Consider the following 23298-nt stretch of genomic DNA (forward strand, 5'->3'; position numbering starts at 1 on the left):
CTAATCTGTCTTCCAGCTCCCTTTCCCGCGCGTGCATGGGCTGTTCTCTAGGAATGTTTGCCTTTGGATAGGTGACTGGTTGTTTGCTAAATTGCTAATGCTGGTGCATGTGGTACAGCAGTAGAGTCTCCTGTTTGTTTAGAGCACGAGAGCTGGCCTCGGCATGAGCGCAACTGACACACGGACATGCGTAGTGATGTGGAAGGACGCAGTGAAAGGTCAGCCAAAACCTCTAACTAGGGCATAGTCTGTGGGAATACTAATGAAGTTCTTCGGCCTTGATTACGTGCGCCCTGGTGTTGCTGCGTTACTTGTCGAACCCCATAGGTAATGCCACTCCGGCGACCACTATTTATCCGTTGCAATGAATAACACTGACTGTAAACTTCTTTGTGAACATGGTAAACACCATGCCGATTTTGGTGTTTACTTCATTAAAATCTGCATGTTCCTGATTGACATGGCTTTTTCGTCTGGAAAATGTTGATACGTTTGAACTGCTGAAATGTACTGGGGGGGTTGCTTTTCATGAGTAACTCATAATTTTGACACGTGTGCCAACCGGGGTTTGCACCAAGTGCCAAAATTTATGAAAGCCCGATTCAAACGCTGAAAGTTGTACTTCTATTTGATTAACTGAAAATGAAATGCAGAGATCGATATCACCCTGTGTCAGTGCATCAACCACGCGACCCCTGAACGTGGTACCGGCCTGAAGGAGGCTACACTGACGCTCAGCAGTAATAATACAACTAAACCGCCTCCCCACGCGCGGAGGCAAATTACCAGACTTTTCGAAAATTGAAAAGACACATTCTTGTAGTCTTGGTACCAGCACTTTCTCTGCCGGTAAGCGCCTAGTGACGACGCAGTCCACAGGTGAGCGCTGCCCAATTGTGCAAATACATTTGCAAATGTTAACCAGTGTAACAAGTAGTAAAACTAAATGAATTAAACTGTGACTTAAAAAAATGGTTCAAACCTCTCTTTCCTTCTTTCATTTAGTTAATTCCCTGTGAAATGGATCCAAACAAACAACAATCTCACGAGTGGTGCGCGAGCGCGCGCCACAGCGAGACATGTGGTTTCAATTATCCCGCCTGTGTCTGGGCATGATATTTGAAACCACATGGCAGCGGTGCGCGTAATAGTCACCAATAAGCCATGGGCGGAGCAAGGCGCCCACCTTTGGCCAATTGCGTACTGTTTTTCATAAAAAGACACACGCAAAGGCCAATAGCGTGGGCCAAAAGGAAAAGCACACGCACGAGTGTGTGCGATTCCTTGGGTCGTTTTCAAACCCCCTACAAAAGTCTTGCGCGGTGCGGGCAGGGTTACACACTGCAACGCTAGGCGCAAGACCTAAAAAGGCAATTGTCAGGCTTCCCATCAGTGTAATCATATAAGACTTCTCCCATTTACAACACTGGAATCTTTTTTCACACATTTTAGAAAATTTCATGTGATGGAAGATGTGTTATGCCAATAATCACACAAGCCTAATGCAGATAAAGAACTCTTAATATATTTTAGTCATGGAGCTTATGAGCAGCAGGACTTTCTAAGACGTCACACAAGCCTTTCTTGTAAGGTTTGATTTCTACTGTGGACCATATACAGAACCATTGAATGATACTTCTCAGTTTAATTTGTCCAACTATTTGTTTTAAAGCTAAATTAAATCTCAATTTTGCTAAAGGGGAGCTGCTGGGGAGTCTCAACAATGATTTTATAATAGTTATTTTCAGCCATTTCCAGGGTGTCCACATTACCATGCCCCCACACTTCAGACCCGTACAAGGCAGCATTGACAGCTTGAGCTCTAAAGATTTCAGGACAGGGGAGACTTGGTGAAAAACAGACCGGCTGGGGAACCTCATGATAGCAGCCGACCTGTGTTTCAACAAAAAAGTGCTCTTTGTAATTTGAGAGGACCAGGACTTGGAGTCTGAAAGCCTGACACCTAAATAGTCAAACTCAGATACTGTCTACAGTAATGTTTCCACTAGTGCCACCTTACACCTAAAGTTCTCGTACGGATTTATAACCATAAACTTTGTTTTAATGGCATTATTCTCTAGACCATTGATGGTGCATTAGGAGGAAAATCTCTTTAGGAGGACCTAAAGCTCTCCGGGTATCTTTGATTCTAGAAGTGTGTCGTCCACAAATAATAATGCAGAAGTTTTCTAACATGCTAGAATTGGAGAATCATTTGCACACTTTCTTCAGTATTCAACACAACTATTTATAAATAGTAAGAAAAGGGTAGGGGCCAAGACACATCCCTCCTGCACAACTTTGCTGACTGGAATAGTCTCAGTTAGCTCTCCATTTGGGCCCCAGCACAAATTAGCAAAGTTATTTGCATGCATGCAGGCATATTATTACGTCCAGAAGAGTTTATGGAGCATCTAGCTCCTTCGTAATGTCCCAGAGCTTCCCCCATGGGACTACATCGAAGGCAACCTTTAGTTAAGCAAAAGCTAGCTAAAGGCTGCCCGATTGATATACTTTGTCATCCACTTGAGCATAAGAAAGGTGAATACCTGCTCTACTCTGCTAGTTTTCAGTCTAAAGCTGGCTTGGAAATCATTAAGAATGTAGTTTTCTAACATCCAGGTGGATGATTTATCCAGGGCATATTTACAGAAGATCTTCCATAAGATGTCGAGTAAACTGATTGGAGGGTAGTTACCAGGTATACTATGACAACCCTTCTTATGGATTGGAACAATTTCTGCACCTTTGAAGTAATTGGAACAGGAGTTCCAGCTGCAATGGCACTGAAGAGGCCATTAATATAAGGGAACCTCAAATGAGGGCTTTGAGCGGTATAAAGCAGCAGGGATTCTATACATACTAGATGCCTTCCCAGCTCTCTGGTTGTGCATAACCAGGTTTGTGTCAGTCACTGAGAATGAAAAAGGTACATGTCTTAGGCCTGACAGGACCTATATCAGATGAAATAGTTCCATCTAGAGGGGTTGGCAGCTGTGTTTGTAAAGGTGTGCGGAAACCATTTCTAGATGCAATTGTTTCATCGAGGGGGTTTGGGAGCTCGGCTGGTGAAGGCATATCATCAACATTACAATTTTTGACGGAAATCTCAAGCATGTTTCCCTGTGTAGAGGCTGAATATAGTGCTCTGAAATGTTTAATCCACTGGGAGGACAAATCATGAATCTCAGGTTTCGTGGACGTTTTGCTTTCCCCGTAAGCTAAAACGTACCAGTATGTTTTGCTATCCTTAAAAAGGCAGCTTCAGCCAATTGCTCAAAATTGTTGTTTCCCATGTTGTTTTAGACCAATCTTGGGTCCTTTTATAAATAATCCTAGCCTCTCTTACACTGCTTTTATTGTCCTGTTTAATAGCATCAAAGAGTATATTCTTGACAACTCAGCATTCTTTGTTGAACCAAGTATTAGCTCCTTTAGTGTTAGCAGGATTATTTTTGTTGGGGTTTTAAAAAAAACTTTTTTTTAGCTTTTTAAGGAATGTAGACGGCCCTGCCAGAAATGTTGGTGCATTCTCTAAACCTTGACTAAAACAGTGGAGAACAGCAACAAGTGTTGTATGGTTTCCCCTTTCTGAGTAAGAACTGTTTGTTTATTTGGACAACATAAATGCTGGAATGTTGCTAGACTGATCTATGGACCCCCCGTATATGTTGGCTGATAGTCTTGATAGCTCACAGTGGCCCCATGATTACCCCTAAACCAATGGTTTTGGAAACTTCAGAACATGACATCTATGACTCCCCAAGAAGATATGGTAACAGATCTAGAACCATTTCTCTCAGTCATTCTTGCATACTCAGGGAAATACACAAGAAATACATAAAAGGATGTTTCAATATTTAATGAACCATTGTGATTCTTGTATAGAATATATGCACTGCAATGTTTAATAGACAGAAGCAAATGTTAGTGATTAGCAATATGAAGACAGTAAAAAGGATCAACAATTTGACCATTGTGGGAAAGCATTAAATATATGCTGGCATATAAGTAGTGTGTATAGTGTACTCGTATGCCCTCTCTAACCAAGTTGCCTAGGGTGAGTGATCTGCCAAGAATCCCCTACTTGAGGATCCCTATTACCTGAAGGTAAATGTATGCAGGTCCCGGTCTTGGTCACAAGCTGGATATCCCTCCTTGCAGAGGGTAAACAGGAATCAGCTGGGCTGAGACTCTGAGAATAGCGACCTCACAATGACAGCAGAGTGCTCCTCTGATTTGAACATGGAAATGCATGTGTATTTATAATAACAGTATCCATACTTACTAGTCGAGGCTTCAGCCAAGCTGGCATTGATTATTCTCTTCTGATAGCCATGTCGCCTCATGGACGAATAACAAACAACATTTGCACAATGTGTGTTCAGTCCTTCTACTAAATGTTCAAGGTGTCGTGATAGTGTACTTGTGAAGTGGAATTTGTAAGAAATGTGGTTTCAGAGAAACTAATTCTGCACTGTCCCAAATGTGTGTCAAACGACTTCATGTGGAAAAGAAGGCAACTTAAGGAACATGTGCATGTAAAATGTCAGTGTTTATTCCACGGCATAATGTAGCCACGTGACACAAGCGTACCATACATTGCTTTGAAGGCAGATGGACATTTGGAAATAAGTTCTCACTTTAAGTTACTTATATTAGTTGTAATCAGACCTCCCCCAGGATTTTGCAATTTTGCGATTTGCAAAAAAATCGCAAAATTGGCACTTTTGTAAAAATGGTGTGATTTTTACAAAAGTGCCCGCAAAATATGTTAAAAAAACACTGCTGTTTACCCTCTTTTTACTGGCTCTGTGCTGCCACTGATACAGAAAAGAAAGGGTGATCAAGAGGCCAGCAGAGGTGTTAAAGGCCTCTGCTGCCTGCCTTTGAAATGCAGCTAGAACCTCTCTGAGCAATTAGCCTGCCGCCTCATACCTTTGGGTGCCCCCCTGCAGACTAACCCCTAACCTCCCATATCTCCTATTGGTTATTTTATCCACCCTCAACCTTCTCTGCCCCCTCCCCCAACCCTCACCCCTCCCTGCCCTTCACTCCTGCCCTGCACGCATACGTTGTTTGACGCCAAAAAGAGCAGGTTTCATATGGTAATATGCTCTCTTTGGTATCAGACAGCTTCCGGTTCCAGGCTTTGTGCTGCTGGAGACTCTGCAAAGTTACAGACTGTGATATAGCACAGTCTCCAGCAGTGACAGAGCACAAGCCTTCAGTATTTTTGTGGTGGGCACATTCTTTGCCCACCGCAAAAATAGCAAATTTTGAGGTTTTGGGCTGCAAATTTTGCTTTTTTATGCCGCAGTATTTGCCACTCAAAGTCGCAAAATCCTTGGGGGTCTGGGTAATGGTCAAATCAACTGTACCTTTTTGAGATAGATCACGTGGCATGTTAAACAAAGAGCCACTGAGATAATAAACATAAAGGGATGGTGATCACTCTCATGTCTTGGGACCACAGCCGTATCAATCACATCAGCCCACAAACTTAAGTCTAAGATAAACATAGTCAATGCACTTCTATATAACCCTCTTTTAAATGTTTGATTCACACAGATATCTGAAGGTGAACGACCATAACAGGCACTTAGGCCATGGGAGAGTTTAATATTGACTCATTTCCAGGAGGTCCTCGTAAGGTGAGGAATCGTAGCAGGAACATTTCGTTCCAAGATAACCCAATATGCATCTTCATCTCTGGTCAAAACACTAAGTACAGTGGATGGTTCAAAAGAAGTGTTAAAATCACTCCCTACAATAACCTGACAATCTCTGCAAAATATATTTAGGAAATCAAGTAATGGAGTGTTTGAGATTTAAAAGACTTACTAGTACTTCTACTGCATACATTGATCAGGAGAAGTTTTTGATTTTGAGGCAGATCCAGGCTAAGGGTCAATGTGTCTCCGCAGATCTGCTTAAGTTGACAATTCAATTTAGTTTTAATCCAAGTATATAAACCACCAGAGGCCTGGTCTACACTGACATTTTGAGATGGAAAATAGTATGCTTTAAGACCTTCTCTGAAGTGGGGTTCTATTTCCCATCTCTCCTGCAACATTCAAAGTTAAAGTTGTCCATAAATTCCCCAAGCCTGAATCATTGGTCTTAGATTTGATACTAGACAAGTTCTAACTTGCCAGAATAATTTGTCTGGAAGGGTCTCAATTTGCGATCCCTGCTATGGTCATACAAGATACTATGGGTGTTATAAGAGTGCTTGAATCAATAAATTGAGTTGCAGCATAATGGTAACTTCATTTAGATGCCTATTTGGGTTTTCTGCTATAGAGGCCAACCCCACTAGATTTGATTCCGGTAGCCTACCCAACAGTTACCATTAGAACATAACTTTGTCTGTTAGATTCTCTCAAAATAACAATTGTATTTAAATTGAATTAAAGACTTTTGTGAGGGCAAAGTGTGAGCGCTTGAGCAACTATCCCGTGGACCAATTTTTCTGTGTATAAGACTAGTTTTATATGGTCCTAAACATCATTCGAAAAACAGTAACAGGTAGTTTTTAGGATGTCCGAATGAATGACATCAGGGTATTTCTGAAACTCTCTTACCAAATGATTTACCTTATTTATCAGTGATTCATCATTCTCTCTTGTATCAATAGGGAGTTTTGGGATGTTGGTCATGTAGACTATTCCTGGGTGTTAGAACTGTCAGCCTTAGGGTGGTCTCCCCTTAAAATGTTTGCCTTCCTCCTCCATTTTTACTGACCTTGCCTTTGCTGGCCTTAGGGCTCTGTGCACTTTATCACTGCTAACTAGTGCTAAAGTGCTTGTGCTTTCTCCTCTAAACATGGTACCATTTGCCTATACCCAGTTGGTGTATTAAATTTACTTATAAATTAAGTAAAGTGACACCACATGTGCCCAGGGCCTGTAAATCAAATGCAACTAGTGGTTCTGCAGCACTGATTGCGCCATCCACTTAAGTAGCCCGTTAAACATGTCTCAGGTCTACCACTGCAGCCTGTGTGTGTACAGATTTAAACAGCGATTTCGACCTGGCAATGTAAACCTTTTGCAAGGACCAAACCTTCCTTTTGAATACATATATCTCCCCTAGGGTAGGACCTGGACAGGTCAGAATTCAGAATGCAATGTATTAGAAAAGTGGGACATGCAATTTTAATATTTACATGTCCTGCTAGTGAAAAAGTCTTACATATGTTTTTCAGTACTGCAAGACATATCACTCCCTAGGATTAACATTGGAGTTGCCTTACTACATTCTATAAGTGTAATCTCCAAATGGGAAAAGATGCCCAGTTACTGTTTGGTGTCTCTAGAAACAATGTAAAATCCTAACTTATGGTTAAGTCAGATTTTAAATTACATTCTGAAAATTCCAATTCTAGAAATTTGGCATTTTCTTGCCTTAGCCCTTTAGAGCCTGTAGCCTGTCTCTGGTCACATGACTGGGTGAATCTGAAAATTGAGCCTGTGTATTCCTCCTAGACAGCGACACACAATAGAGATCTTCATTGTGCTTGGATGGGCCACCATCACTGGCAGGATGGGAGAGAGGAGCTGGGCACAGTTCTACACCTGAAGAGGCTGTGTCCTGCCGCCACACAAAGGGTGAAAAGTGCTTTGCAACCAAATGATGGACGGAATGCTGAATAAATCATACATTCACCCCCAATCAAGAGATCTTGGTTAAATCCATTGTTCCTTTGCTCATCATGCCACCCCAGTTTAGACCCAGCCATATGCAAATCAGTCTTGACCCTGTCCCTCATGGGAAATGTCCAGACCGAACTGCCAAGCCAGGTCCTCCTTGGACCGGAAACAAGCATCCTGGCACCGGTTCTGGGTATTACCCTTCATCAGCCAGGCTAGCTTGAATCCAGTGGCACAGTGAGCAAGGGACCCACGTCTGGGCATAACATCCACTTAGGGTGAAAAGTGCAACGCAAACAAATGATGAACAGAATGCTGAATAAATCATACATTCACCCCCAGTCAAGAGATCTGGGTTAAATCCATCATTCATTTGCTCACCATGCCACTCCAGTTTAGACCCAGCCATATGCAAATCAGTCTTGACCCTGTGCCTCATGGGAACAGGCCAGACCGAACTGCCAAGCCAGGTCCTCCCTGGAACGGAAACAAGTATCCTGGGACCGGTTTCTGGGTATTACCCTTCATCAGCCAGGCTAATACCCCCTGTAGTTAGTCTAGAGAAACAGCAGGAAAGACAGGATGCCTGGAGACTTTAAAGGGAAACTTCTAGAAGCTTCTTCCCCACATCAAAGAAACTACTGGGTATAAATACTGGGCCTCAGACACCAACTCTTCAGTACACTTCTGTACATGTGGATAATCTGCCAGGAAGAAGGACTGCTGTGCTGCTGAGCGGACTGCCACTCTGCTGTACTGCTGCTCTGAAGGACTGCTGCCCTGCTGTGCTGACCTTCTGCACTCTTGCCTGGGTGAGAAGGACTGAACCTGCATCTCTTGAAACCAGTACCCAGAGTGTATTCAAGGGTTAGTTGGCTGGCCTCCTGATCTGAAGCCTTAGGTACCCAACAGGCTTTCAACAACCTTGGACCTGCTATATGTGAGTCAATCCTTCCAAATGGTGCCACCAGTCCTAGACCCTTGGAAGTGGGCTTAAGGGGTTCTGCCAGCCTCTGTGGATCCAGCGGAACCGACACATCTCTCCTGCTGCGTGGCACAAATCCAGGTAGAACCAGTGTTTCTCTGCTGCTGCATAGATTGGACCTGTTGCAAAGACCCACACTGCCTCAACAGCCCTATTGGAGCCACCACTGCACGACGCATGCTTAGTGCAGGCCCAACCACCCCGCCTCGATGGCAGCCTCAGCAATGACGACGGGCTCCACATTAGAATGTTGCAGCTCTTCAGAACCAAAGCATAGCCCCAAACTGCGCATCCCAAACTCAATGCTGGACTTTCCATTGTAACCCCATTGTCAGGATCCTCAGAGGACGCAGGCCCTCGTATCCCAACCTTGTTGCATTTTGGCTGGGCAACAAATCTTTGATGTGGATCCTTGCAACACTCTGCAAACCAGGATTTTAGGTACTCTGCTCAGTAGGCCTAACTAGGCCCGCACTCCATTGTGATTGGCATGATCTAGTGACGTTGTCCTGGTCCAGGTTACCAAATATCCACAGCTGGCACGTTGTGCTTTTTGGCGCTATTTTCGGTCGAATCTTTTGGTCTTGTTTTATTTTTTTAAGAAAGTTCTATTTCTCTAACTTGATGTGGGGTCCTTTTGTGTGGTATTCTCACTCTATTACTGTTTGAAGTACTTTGCACATTGTCTCTAATGCCTGACTGCCCTGTGCCAAGCTACCAGAGGGTTTAACACATGGTAATTTAGGGTTGGCTTGTGCCTCACCCTCACAGGATTATGGTTGTTGCTTGACCAGGGCTCACACTCCAGTCTGCCAACAATTCAATTTGTTACACACAATATAACCAATCTTACCAGTAGGTTGTAATTTTTGAAAAACATAACAGTGATGCCAGGTTATTTAGATATTTTGTAATTGAGAGAGTGACGGCCAAAAGTTAGGGCTCTCATAGACAGCTCACCTTGCGAAGCATGGAATATAAATACATCATAAATCTTGAAAACAAAATTACAAGACAGCCTATTTCTGATGAAGAACAGCATCCACTTTGGGTGATAGTATTGCCAAATATTGCCAAATTCTTGTACTTTTTGTTTGCTGTTGCAGTGATATATGATTGGTTTTCATTTTATGTTTTTATAATACAATGTGGTGGTTGTGGATCTTCATGAATCTTCCTATTTGAACATTTGTGGCACATCGGGAATTTATTATTGTCTTTCTTTTGCTTGACCACTGGGACTGGATTTGTTTATCATATACGCATTGCTATCTGTCTGTCCAATATTATTTTGAATTAAAATAAGTACTATATATATTTGTTCTGACTGCAACTAATTACATGCTGACTGCGTCAGGGATTGATGTCTGTTGTTTGGCTCCGGCAGTATAAATATGTGGATAATTGTTATTATTGATTGACTTTCGTATACTGGAATCAGCTGTATTTTGAATGTGAACCCCCATTTTTTCGTCAGGTTCCATTTGATTTGTCTTATATACAGACAGGTTTGTTATTATTCAATATATTTTCGTTTACCTATGTATATTTTACTTTGTACATTAATAGTGTAATGACATTAATTGTTGCTGTTATATCTTTCACAGGCTGTGCTTTCATGTTAACCTACTCTAAGATGTCTGGCATGTTTAACAGACAGGACCCACTACATTGCAATCTGCTTTTATGTTTAACATATAATGTTTACACTTTAAAATGGCTGAACTTCATAACACCTGTAATAAAGGCATGGGTGTGCTCGCTCTTGTTGTCTGAATAAATGTCTTCAATACTTTCAAGATCATGAGTGTACTGTCTTTGTTTGTAAGTTTATATATTATATATATAATATTGCCAAGTGGCAGTTGCCCGCTGGGTATTTAGTTTGGACAACATTTCTACAGAAAAAACACTATCTGGTTTGCTAATGACTTTGTCACCATCTAATGAATCTTCACAAACCTTTATTTATTTATTTGTATTCTTCTATAGCGCAGGAATCGACCCGGAGGGTATCTCTGTCTTCCAAGATGCCAGATCAGAAACATAATCATAGGAAGGCCAAGATCTTATATAGCTGGAAACAGATGAGTTTTTAGGGATTTCTTGAAGGCATGTATGTTAATAATTTGTCTTAGGACAAGGGGCAAATTGTTCCACAAAGTGGAGCCCCTATAGAACAGGGCATGGCCCCCTTGTCTTGCCTTCTTTATCCGAGGGACTTGTAACAATAATAGGTTACTAGAGCGCAATGAACGAGTAGGAATATACAGCTGAAATAGTTCAGCCAGATATTTAGGGCCAGATCCCTGAAGGCATCTGTGGATTATACAGCACACTTTGAACTTGATTAGCTGGTGAATGGGCAGCTAGTGGAGTTTATGCAAAAGAGGGCGTGAAGAGGACCTAGGAGGGGCGCCCAGAATTAATCTGGCCGCAGTATTCTGGACCACCTGTAGACGACTCAGTTGCTCCTCGTTGGCAGAGAGTAGTAGTCCGTTGCAGTAGTCCAATCTACTGATGACCAGTGTCTGGACCCGTGTTTTCCTGTAACAGTCATCCAGGAGGGGAAACACACGTCTCAGGAGCCCAATGGTCCTAAACAGGTTCCCGCCGCCAGACTCACATGTTCCTTTAGTAATAGCCCCTGATCTAGCCGCACCCCCAGATTTTTTACTGTCTACTTAGGGAGAGGAAGAAAGGAAGGGGTCCTAAGACTAAGAACAAAGAAATTACAAATTCATTCCATTTGTATTCAATTAATTCAAAAGAAGCAAAGCTATTCTATGCAAAAAGAGTTTAATTCAAAATTGCATATACATCCTATATAATGGATTAGGACTCATCATACAATTATTATAGTTAGAGTCGTAGTATGTTCTACTAAGACTCTAAGCTGTAGAGGTCAACAGGTAAAACCACAATTAGGCATTTCTGACCGCGAATCTTCCATGTAATTAGCATTTGTACTTATTTGTTCTCTTGAGTCTAGATTTTTTGCTAATAATAGGCAAGATCATATTAGTCTAATGTTGTGTATTTTTCGTTTGTACTAGCTGTCAATCCATTAGACGTGTAGAAAACATAGTCTTTTCCCTGTTTTCTACAGTTACAAATCACTTATCGTGACCAGGAGAATCTATTCCCCAGTTGATCAAACCCCTCTCGCCCTTCTCGAAAGGTGAGCGCGAGTCTCTCGTTTACTGTTCAATTTTAACAATGTGAGATTCAGACTCAGATAGACAACACGGTTCTTAATTGTTCACTAGTACTCCACCCTTGCTTGAATTCAGAACAAGATGGGTGTGTTTCTAATTTGGTTTCTCGTTTCTCTAATTATCCCCTAGGAGGGTGCTCACCCACAACTTCTTTGTCCTGATGAAGACCCTCCTGTAAGGGAAAGATTCCTACCGCTATTTGGGTCGAAACGTAGACGATTACACAACTAACGACCAACTCCTGTCCCAATTTAGACATTTATGGCTCTAACGGAGTTAGGCCTGTTTTGTTAGTTACAATTAGGACTCTATATGAGCCTCTATCGTGACCAGGAGAATCTATTCCCCAGTTGATCAAACCCCTCTCGCCCTTCTCGAAAGGAGGGTGCCCACCCACAACTTCTTTGTCCTGATGAAGACCCTCCTGTAAGGGAAAGATTCATACCGCTATTTGGGTCGAAACGTAGACGATTACACAACTAACGACCAACTCCTGTCCCAATTTAGACATTTATGGCTCTAACGGAGTTAGGCCTGTTTTGTTAGTTACAATTAGGACTCTATATGAGCCTCAAGCTGTGGCCTTGACTTTATGGGACCACTTGTACATTGTCTTAAAATCTAGAATAAGACTTGTCACTGAATGATTCAGACCACGTCTATCCTATCCCCGACACTTCCCTCACTTCACCCAAAACCCCCTTCCCGTTGTGAATGTGGGCACATGTATGTATATAAACTTGTTGATATCAAATAATTGTATGATGAGTCCTAATCCATTATATAGGATGTATATGCAATTTTGAATTAAACTCTTTTTGCATAGAATAGCTTTGCTTCTTTTGAATTAATTGAATACAAATGCAATGAATTTGTAATTTCTTTGTTCTAAGTCTTAGGACCCCTTCCTTTCATTCTAATTGCTACCCAGGTCCTTACTGACTTTATTGGGTTTAACCCTGTTTTTCCATAACGTACTTAGGGAGAGGAGCAGATCCTAAATCCGGGGGCCACCACTCAGGTGACCACAAGAGGGGGGCTTCTCCAAAAAGCACGACCTCCATCTTACTTACATTGCTTTGCAAGCAATTGGAGGCCATCCAGTCAGATACTGCTCTCATACCGGTGGCAAATGCCTGTTTGATTGCCGGTGTCAGGGTATGGAAGGGGAACAAAAGCTGAGTATCGTCAGCATACGATATTGGAGTGAACCCATATTTTCTCACAATATCCGCCAAGGGGGCCACATAAACATTAAAAAGTGTAGGGCTTAGGCATGAGCTCTGTGGAACCCCCTTAGTGAGCTCCCTTAAGATTGATTGATGGGAGCCCAACCTGACGGTTTGTGATCGACCCGAGAGAAAGATTTTTAGCTAGGCCAGAGCCGAACCACCTATTTCCACCTTCCGCAGACGACCGAGAAGAATGTCATGCGAAACCGTATCAAAGGCAGCGGACAAATCCAACAGCACCAAGATCATGGAGCCTCCTCTATCCTGTGCCATCCTGATGGTATTGGTCACGGAGAGGAGGGCCGACTTGGTGCTGTGGTTAGGTCTGAACCCAGATTGAGAATGGTCCAGACCATCCGCTGCCTCGATAAACTTGGATAGATGAATATTCACATGTTTCTCGGTCATCTTGCTGATATGAGGAAGTAGAGAAATAGGACGGCGCATGACCCTTCTCTAAGGAAGAGATTGATCACAGTTTGAATTCCAGGTAGGAGCAGATTCCCTAGAGAGCCCACCATCTTTGCTGGCAGAAGATCTGAGGGAGATCCTGTTTTAATTTGACTGGCCAGAGAAGTAGCATCAGGAAGATTAATCTCTGAAAATGTGGTAAGTGAGATACTGGCACCCACAGAAGGCAACGTTGAGATAGGTGAAATAGGTGATGTCAGGGAGGAACTGATGGTATTACTCCCGACAATCCCTGACTGCTTAATCTTCTCATAGATAAGCTCTAGTTTGTTCTCGAAGAATAGCGATATTTCATCACACAGGATTTGAGAGAAGTCACCTGGACTCTCGCAGGCTACAGGTTTTGTAAAGAACTGTAGGATCTTATAGAGTTCTCTGGAAGAGTTGCCTGCTTCAGCCAATTGTGATGCAAGACAGCTCCTCCTGGCCATCTTTAAGTTTTTATGGTAGGAGGCCAGGGCATCAGTATACTCTTTCTTACTATCATCCATGTGTGATTTCCTCCAAGCCTTTTCGAGCTTTCTACACTTCTGTTTCTCGCCTCTAAGTTCTTCAGTGTACCATATCTCTTGTTTGGATAATGGATGCTGTTTATGAAGCTTCAGTGGCGCCAATAGGTCCACTGCTTCTAAAAGATCTTTATTGTACTGAGCTAAGGTGGACTCAACATCCTCTATCTCTGTGAAGATGGGTTCCTTCCAGACCCTCAACAATTCATCTGGAGTTACTTTGTGCCATGATCTCCGCAAAATAGCAGGGAGAAACTTTTGATGTAAAGCGGCCAGACCACAGAAGAAGAATTCAACCATATGATGGTCAGACCAGCTCACTTGGGACGTTGACCAATATTTAATTTTAGAACAATTGGTAAAGATTAGATCCAGAGTATGCCCACCTATATGTGTAGGACCCTTATTTTGGATCTCTAATCCTAAAATTGTAAGATCGGAAAGTAATAGTGCAGTATCAGTGCAGTATTCTAATGAATCCTCACAAACCTTTCCCCAAAAAACATGAATCCACTGCATCACCTTCATGGAAGGTTTTGGGGTGATCTGTCAATCTGGGGGACGAGAAAAAAGGGGGATCCCAAAACGCAATTTCCCCATGCAGCCAAAACGGTTGACCGGAATTACACCAATTCAGCAGAAAGCTAGATCTTGGTCCAGAAAGCATGCCTTTTGTGATTTGGTATAAATCTGTGTAGTTATTTTAAAGAAATTAAAGTTTAAAAGTTAATATTGAGGATTGGTGGAATCAACAGTTATAGAGATGAGATCTCATTGACTGCCACCACATCAACAAAGAAGTGATGGCAGCAATGTTAGGACTCTGTTCAAAAGTTTGGGTCGGGCGGAATTTGCGAAATTGGCTTTCGCAAAATTCTGTGAAACGGCAAAAAATCTCCGTGAACACGCGGAATTTCGCGTGCTCGTAGAGGATTTCGGGGATGGGGCTTTTTTGCGAGTTCATCGTGCTTTTCCTACACTACAGCTGTGTAAAGGGCCAGAAGAGTTGTCTCTCCAGTGACCATGTGTGTGTAACTTTGCCATCGCCCGAAAGACGCAGAGGTCCCTTGAGTAAACTGTCCATCATAGTGGGTAAAGTGCGGGAAGACGGTGCACACCGCTATTGTGCGGGGCGGGGTCAAATGGGCGGGCTTATATGTGAGTTCACATGCCTTTTGTGTTTATAAAAGGTCAGAGACCGATCATAGCAGCAGATGAGGAGAAAGAAGCTCCTGGTCACAGGAACTGCACCGGGTTTGTGCTCATGAAAGTCAAGGATGAAAAGGCCTCCATCAAGCATCACAGCTAATTTTCGACTGTAGATATGGGGAGAAAGCACACCTGCCCAGCCTCGACAAAACTCACGATTGTTTTGGGATGATTAATGAGTTACTGAATTTGAGCATCAGCTCGGGCACCTGCGTTAATAATCTGTGTGTGCTTCCTGTTTAGGTTTAATTTTTGTGACAGGAGCATCGTGCCATAATGAATCTTGCCCTGCATATTTATCCAAGAAGACGCCACAGTTGTGTGCGAAACCTCTACTCAACTGGAGTACTTCCTAGTGGCGGCAAATCAGTAAGTGCTACCTTGTTGGATAAATGTATAGTGCTTTTCCTACACTACAGCTGCTTAAAGGGCCAGAAGAGTTGTCTCCAGGGACTATGTGTGTGTAACTTTGGCATCGCGCCGAAGGGCGCCAGGGTCCCTTGAGTGAGCTGTCCAGCCTAGTGGGTAAAGGAGGGGAAGATGGTGCACACTGCTAGTGTGTGGGGCGGGGCCAAACGGGCGGGCTACAATGCAAGTTCACATGTCTCTTCGGTTTATAAAAGGTCTGAGACCGATCAGAGCAGTAGATGAGGAGAAAGAAGCTCCTGGTCACAGGAACTGCACGGGGATTACACTCGTGAAAGTCAGGGATGCAAAGGCCTCCATCAAGCAACACAGCTAATTTTCGACAGTAGATATGGGGAGAAAGGCAAGGCACACCTGCCCACCCTCGACAAAGCTCGCGATTGTTTGAGCTGATTAATGAGTTACTGAATTTGAGCTTCCACTCGGGCACCTGCTTTATTTATATCTGTAAGTGCTTGCTGTTGAGGTTTAATTTTTGTGACAGCAGCACTGTTCTAGAAAGAATCCTGCCCTGCATATTTATCCAAGAAGATGCCACCGTTTTGCAATACAATTCCGTTCAGCCACGGATCGCGGAAGTTTTGACATTTTCGCATTCCGTGCGGAACGCAAAAATGCTGACATTTCGCAAGTTCTGTGAGCGGAACAGAATTTGCCGCCCACCCCTATTCAAAAGTTATCATATATAACGCCGCAGAGGATTCTCAGAGCCAAGAGATATAGTGATGTGATCTGATTAGCTGCCACCAAAGCAACAAAGAAGTGATGGCAGTAATGTTAGGATTCTGGGACTCAGTCCCCTGTCCTGAAAATAAGTTAAAAAAACATATGGTGTCAGAGCAGGGATGCCCTGTCCACATAGGCCTGATAGGGAGTCCCTTTCCCAGGGCCGAAAATGGCTGATCTTTATAAGGTACTGAGGATCTGCAGTCCTGACAAACAGAAATAATTGACAGGGCCTCACAATTTATGACAATAAATCATCCCATTAAGCCAGAGCTAGGAGGTTAATATTTTGCCACATGCCCATCTCCCCAAGTCTTGGCAAGGCCCCGGGGGACCGCATTATCTATGCCATATGTTATATTTTTTGAGAAGGAGGATTATGTGCCCCCCTTCTGCGAGCCTTGGAAAGGCCCCCTTTGAACAAGAGCAATTTTTTGGGAAGGGTGGATTGAGGCCCTGGGGCTGTAAGAATGGCACCCCCTTCCGGGAGAAAACATTTAAGAATGTTTGCTCCCGTTGTGGGAGCAGATAGAAACTCTGTTCCTGCATGGTTGGAGCATGCTTGTAGCTGTCTCAGCACCCAGGATGGATGCTGGTCAGGGAGTCAGCAGGGGCTTCTGGCATCCTGGGATCCCCTGTGGCCCCCAACACACTATATAGATGTGGGTCCCCTAGGGGGCATTGGAGCGGTTGTATGATGATCAATCGCCTACATTGTTTTCGCGTGCGTTTACATTGCGGCACTTACATCGCAACGGCGATCACAGCGGCAATGTTATTATCGCACATTGTGGTGATGCGAATGCGGCCAACTAATTGGATAGCATGTCACATCTCTGACTTTACATCGCGCGTCATGACAACGCATCGATGTAATGGGTGTTTCCCTTCAAAACATGTTTTCCTTTTCTCATAATTTTTTGCGTATTCTGGTTTTCTTTTCTCTGCATTTTCCCACCTTTCAAACAATTAGGGCTTATTAATGCCATAGATTTCTAAGTTAGAAATTGTAGGTGAATATGTTTCCCAGTATACTCTGAACAATTTTCTATTGTTATAGAATATATCACTGGAACCCCACTACAGTGTTGAGAGTAGTGACTGATGACTTTGAAATTAGGAAACTTTTCACACAAGCAATGACTTACTGATTCATGACCAACCTTGTGGGAGCACTGGTCTATGAGTGATTCTTCACGGGGGTGTGGTCACACAGGCAATGGTGTCAGATGTGCTCTGTTAGAGCTCCGTTGCTGACTCCCCGACATCCGATTAATATATCCTTTGTAAAGCATTGGCGGGCCGCCAACTGCCTTTACTGGATATTGGTCGGGTCCGGACGGAGTATGCTGTGCGATTTTTGAAGGTCAGTATAGCCGGGGACTGCAGCTAGAGCCGTGCGTTGGCGGCCAGGCAGAAGTGAGGGGAGACCGGCTGCAGAACTAGGACAGCGCTGGGGATGAGATGAGCCCCGTCCAGTCATGTATACACGCATAGCAGAGCTGACAGAGAGTTAAGTCCCGAAGCCAGAGAAAAACTGATGTGGCGGACTCGTGGCCTCAGACAACTGTTGGAGCTCTCCACTAAGAGTGGGTACTCCAGAAGCATAAGAGTGTGTGTGCCCATCGGATCTGCCAGTATAGCAGACAAGAGTTTCCCAGCTACAGGGACATTTTTAAGTCATGCAGCCACTTGTTCTCCCTTCAGCCTTGGAGTGATCATGCCAATATCAGTGTGTGCGGACTAGTTCTAGGCAGGGTGCCATGGTGCACAGCACTCTGATAGCCCTATTTGTGGGTGTGGACACATCCTTAGTAATTTCTGGTGTACTTTAACATCATGCATCCATTCCACCCATCCATCCATCATGCATCCATCCACCCATCCGCCCATCCATCCATCCATCATCCATCCATCCATCAATCATCCATCCACCCATCCAACATGCATCCATCCACCGCTCCACCCATCCATAATCCATCATCCATCCATCCATCCATCATGCATACATCCACTTATCCACCCATCCATCCATCCATCATCCATCCATCCATCATCCATCATCCATCCATCATCCATCATCCATCCATTCATCCATCATGCATCCATCATGCATCCATCTATCCATCCATCCATCATCCATCCATCCATTCATCCATCCATCATCCATCCACCCATCCATCATGCATCCATCCATCCATTCACCCATCCATCCATCATCCATCATCCATACATCCATCCATCATGCATCCATCCATCCATACATCATCAATCCATCCATCCATCATGCATCCACCCACCCATCCATCCATCCATCATCCATCCATCCATCCATCCATCATCCATCATCCATCCATCAATCCATCATGCATCCATCCATCCATCCATCATCCCTCCATCCATCCATCCATCATCCATCCATCCACCCATCCATTCATCATGCATCCATCCACCCATCCACCCATCCATCCATCCATCATCCATCCATCATCCATCCATCATCCATCCATCATCCATCCTGCATCCATCCATCAATCCATCCATCAATACATCCATCATCCATCCATCCATCCATCATGCATCCATCCACCCATCCACCCATCCATCTATCCATCATCCATCCATCATCCATCCATCATTCATCCATCCATTCATCATACATGCATCCATCCATCATCCATACATCCATCATGCACCCATCCATCCAACTATCCATCCATCCATCCATCCATTCATCCATCATCCATCCATCCGTCCATCATGCACCCATCCATCCATCCATCATGCATCCATCCATCCATATATCCCATCATTCATCCATCCATCCATCATGCACCCATCCATCCCCCCATACATCCACCACCCACACATCATACGTCCATGCACCCATACATCCACCACCCACAGATCACCAGCCCGTACTTCCTGTTTTTTCAAACAATAATTTGATGCCGAATTATAGTTCTTTCACCGCATTTTTTATTTCACTGCATTTTTTCAAAGCCTCTGCAACAATATTTTGTTTTTCATGCCGTACTTGCATGTTTTCAAAGCCTGGTGCTTGAACCTCTTACAATAATTTGACACAGCATTGCATTCCAAAGCCTTGTGCAACAATATTTTGTTCTTCATGCCGTTTTTTTTTATTTCACCGCATTTTTTCAAAGCCTCGTGCAACAATAGTAATCGCATGCGATGTTATTGGCATTGCGCCTTTGTCGCATGCGTAGTGAATGCATGCGATGCAAGCGATCCTGCGATATAAGACTCGCGGTGCAATGGCACTGCGATGTTTTGATATCGATGTAATGGGTGTTTCCCATTGGAGCACCCACCAGAAAACTAAAAGTGATTGATTCCAGACTGGTTAGCCAGCCAGCAGTGGTTGTAGGAGCCTTGGGGATCCCTCCACAGCCCCCAATAATTTATATTGATGTTTCTGCCCTGGTTGGGCACTACGGCACAAACCAAAAACAAAAAATGGCCAGCTCCCGCCAGGGGAGCCGGGGCTCCCCCATGTCCCTCAATGGAATTTAAAGATGTTAGGTGCCTAAGGTAATCAAGAACAATGTGGACAGACTCAATAGTGAATCCTTAAACAAGGTTGACTCTGTTGTAAGTTTTGGAGTGCCAGGAACCACATTGGTTTTTAAAAAGAACCCTCACCCACCAACCTACTTAGTGGTGTGCTTCATCATCGAGTTCCCAGCTGGGCTGCCGAATGCAACCCAGCTGTTCTTAGACACGCGAGTTACAGTGGGCGGGTTTTGCTTTTTTTCCGGGTCATGTGTGCTCAAAAGGTGGTGAAGTTAAAAATGCCTCGGGGACTCCTGCTGACAAGATTTTTATTCCCAGCGTCCTATGACATAGTTAAAAGATAAAAGGGGGGATAAAGTGAAGACAGACAATTAGTCTTCATTATCCTTCAAATACTGGTCAACATGTTTCAACCTCGTCAACAAAGTGAGGCTTTCTTCTGGAACCTACAGTGTGAAAATGTGCTGTGGCAAAAATAAGTGGGGAGATCCCGAAAAGACCGGAATAGGTGAGAGAAGCGGGCGGTCAGCTTGATGAATGTTTGACTACAGGAGTCCGCCTCTTCTGGGATCTAATATAGCTACCGTAAACACGTAGCTAGTGTTGTAACCAGATGGTGGGTTTGTAAGTAAGGTGACACCACTGTCTGCACAGTACACCGTAGCGCGTGTGCTGAAATAAATACATGTGGCTTATTTTGTCACAGCACAATTTCACACGTTATGGTTCTGAAGAAAGCCTCACTATTGTTTACAAGGCTGGGAACCCGATGATGATGCATGCCACCAACTAGGTTGGTGGGTGAGGGTTCTTCTTAAAAACCTAGGTGGTTATGGCACTCCAATACTTCTAACAGAGGCATCCTTGTTTAAGGATTCACTAGTGGGTCCGTCCACATTGCTCTTGATTAATACTAGTCAAGGGATAGGGACGTACCCCGTTAACTTCCTCATTCTCTCTTTTCTTTTTTCAGGTGTCTAAGGTAGACACGGGCGCACCTACAAAATATTAATTTAACAAAACCAAAGGACAAAGAATAATAAATGAATGGATGGAGCTGTTCATTTAAGGGGCACCCCAAAATGCCTTTCATAGGCTAATTTAAATATTGTTTCAGGCACGGCAGTGCCCTAATCTGGGCAGGGGCAACACCAGCATTTTTTTAATGTTGTGGGGGTATGCAAGAGTACAGCAGCCCCTTAGAAATACTTTTTTTTAAATGAAGTTATGTTTCCTGAAGTCCATATAACATGACTCCAGGTAAAGTTTAATATTTTAAAGCATTTCCAGAGCTGGAGCTTTACCTCTTCAGCCTGGGAATACAAAGGTCCCTTGTAGTTGGTCTTATGGTTGTTTTATGTGGTTTGAGGAGTGCAAAAGAAAGAGTATCACACTTGTTTAATAGTGTTTTGATTAATGCTTTATTTAAATGTTTATTGACAAATATTGTAATAACTCCTTGACAAAACTAATAGGCTTTCATGTTATATATTGGCAATGACTTACAGTAAAAAAAATGAAATTCCCAGAAAAAAACAAAGGTTAGAGGGCGCGTTATAGTTAGATGACAATGTCAGTTGCAACATTATATTATAAATAGGTTATCCCGTTTTAGGCTTAAACTTATAATAACTGATAAAACCCCACCAAAAGGGACCTAGCCCTCACCAATGTAAATATATAATCACTGATAAACACCTGCACTACCAGAAGCTAAATTCCATTCAAAGAAAGGCAAAGGAGAGTGAAAGAATATTTTTTTATTTCTTCCTGTAGAGGCCAATACAATGTACAATGTAACAAGGTAGCAGCAAGAAAGACTGGATTAACTTTATTTTGCTTCAGTTTTGTTGTTTAGAGATGTTACTAAAATATTGTTTCTTCCATTTGTTTTTTTCAGTTTCGAGGTCTTTGGTCTAAAGATGCATGTTTTAGAAGTATGTTTTTGGTCCTATTTAATTATTTTATAAACTGTAGAGAATAAGGAAATATCAAACTCATATTTGATAGTTTGGCTATGTTTGATTCTACAACTGATAGGTAAAATGGCTGGTCTCATAAGAGTCTTTCTCAATATTAATAGTAGATGAATTGTCAAACATCACAGACTTTAAACATTCAATGAAAGGTGTAGTGACAGGTATATGTGAAACGATTGCTGTCAAAAAGCATCTGGAAAAGTGGTTAAAACATGACACCAGTCACTCAGAATACTACTGCAAAAAGTTTATTCCAAGGTCAACAACGATTGGGGTGATATTGTTTTACTTTGCAGTGATTCAGCTACGTCCATAAAAAAATTGTGTGATGACCTGTCAAAATCGATAACTGGGCTGAAGTGCTTCGTGTTCGAGATCCATGCCACTTGCTATATGGTATGCTGAAAGCATCTTCACAATCTTCGGAGTTAATGAAGAATGCTATTGACTTTGTAGTCCATTCTGGTGCTCTGTTTCGTTATGTGGGGAAACATGTTCCATGTTAGAATGCTTGCCACTTGGTAAGCAAAGAAATGGTAAGGAGCAATTCAGGAAATTCTATTTTACAATGCATGAGAAATGGCTTGCAATGATGCCTAGAAATGTCCCTTCACCAATCATGGTACTTGAAGTCAATGAAGCCTCACTGTGGTACTCTGCACAAGTTTTAGATCCGTTGTGTGAAGGAAAATTTGCTACAGACTTTGAAAAGTACTGTTTAATTTTTGACCACTTCAATAACTCTGAGGGCATATGCGCCCAATGTTGCAGATCCTGTCCCGGAGAATCACAATCTTCAGGTGCACCAGAATTGGCATGAAAAGCTATGTCACTGGCCAGAGTTAGTAAATTGTGTACTGGCTGTTTTGGCATTGCCCTTCTCAAGTGCCAATGTTGAGAGGGCCTTTTCACAGATAAAAGTTTATATGGGAAAGAAAGAGCAAGTGCACATTGCCAAAGACTCAAAGTCAAAGTCAAATCTTTTATTCGATTAACCGTTTTGTCAATCATAAAAAGTACATCATAGTTAAACAATACATCATAAAATCACAATTGTTATTAATACATTTTAGGAATACAGTTTAGGAATACAGTTTTTGTTCATTTACAGCACTAATACTGATAATCAAGCAGAGTTCATTTCCAGAGTTTTACGAATGGCTATACAAGTTTTCAAAAACACAGCTAAATTCTTTGCCACATATTGCGAATCGAGCTGTTGCAAGGCTAAAAACGCCGGGCGACAGGTCCTCAACCCCATTTGGCGCAGCAAAGGTAGAACCCAGCGCCTGCGTGGTACTGCATAGTAGTGACAAAACAGTACTACGTGCATTGTTGTTTGAGGGGAGAC

Source organism: Lissotriton vulgaris, chromosome 2_1, assembly GCF_964263255.1.
Source record: "Lissotriton vulgaris chromosome 2_1, aLisVul1.2, whole genome shotgun sequence".
NCBI classification, from domain to species: Eukaryota; Metazoa; Chordata; class Amphibia; order Caudata; family Salamandridae; genus Lissotriton; species Lissotriton vulgaris.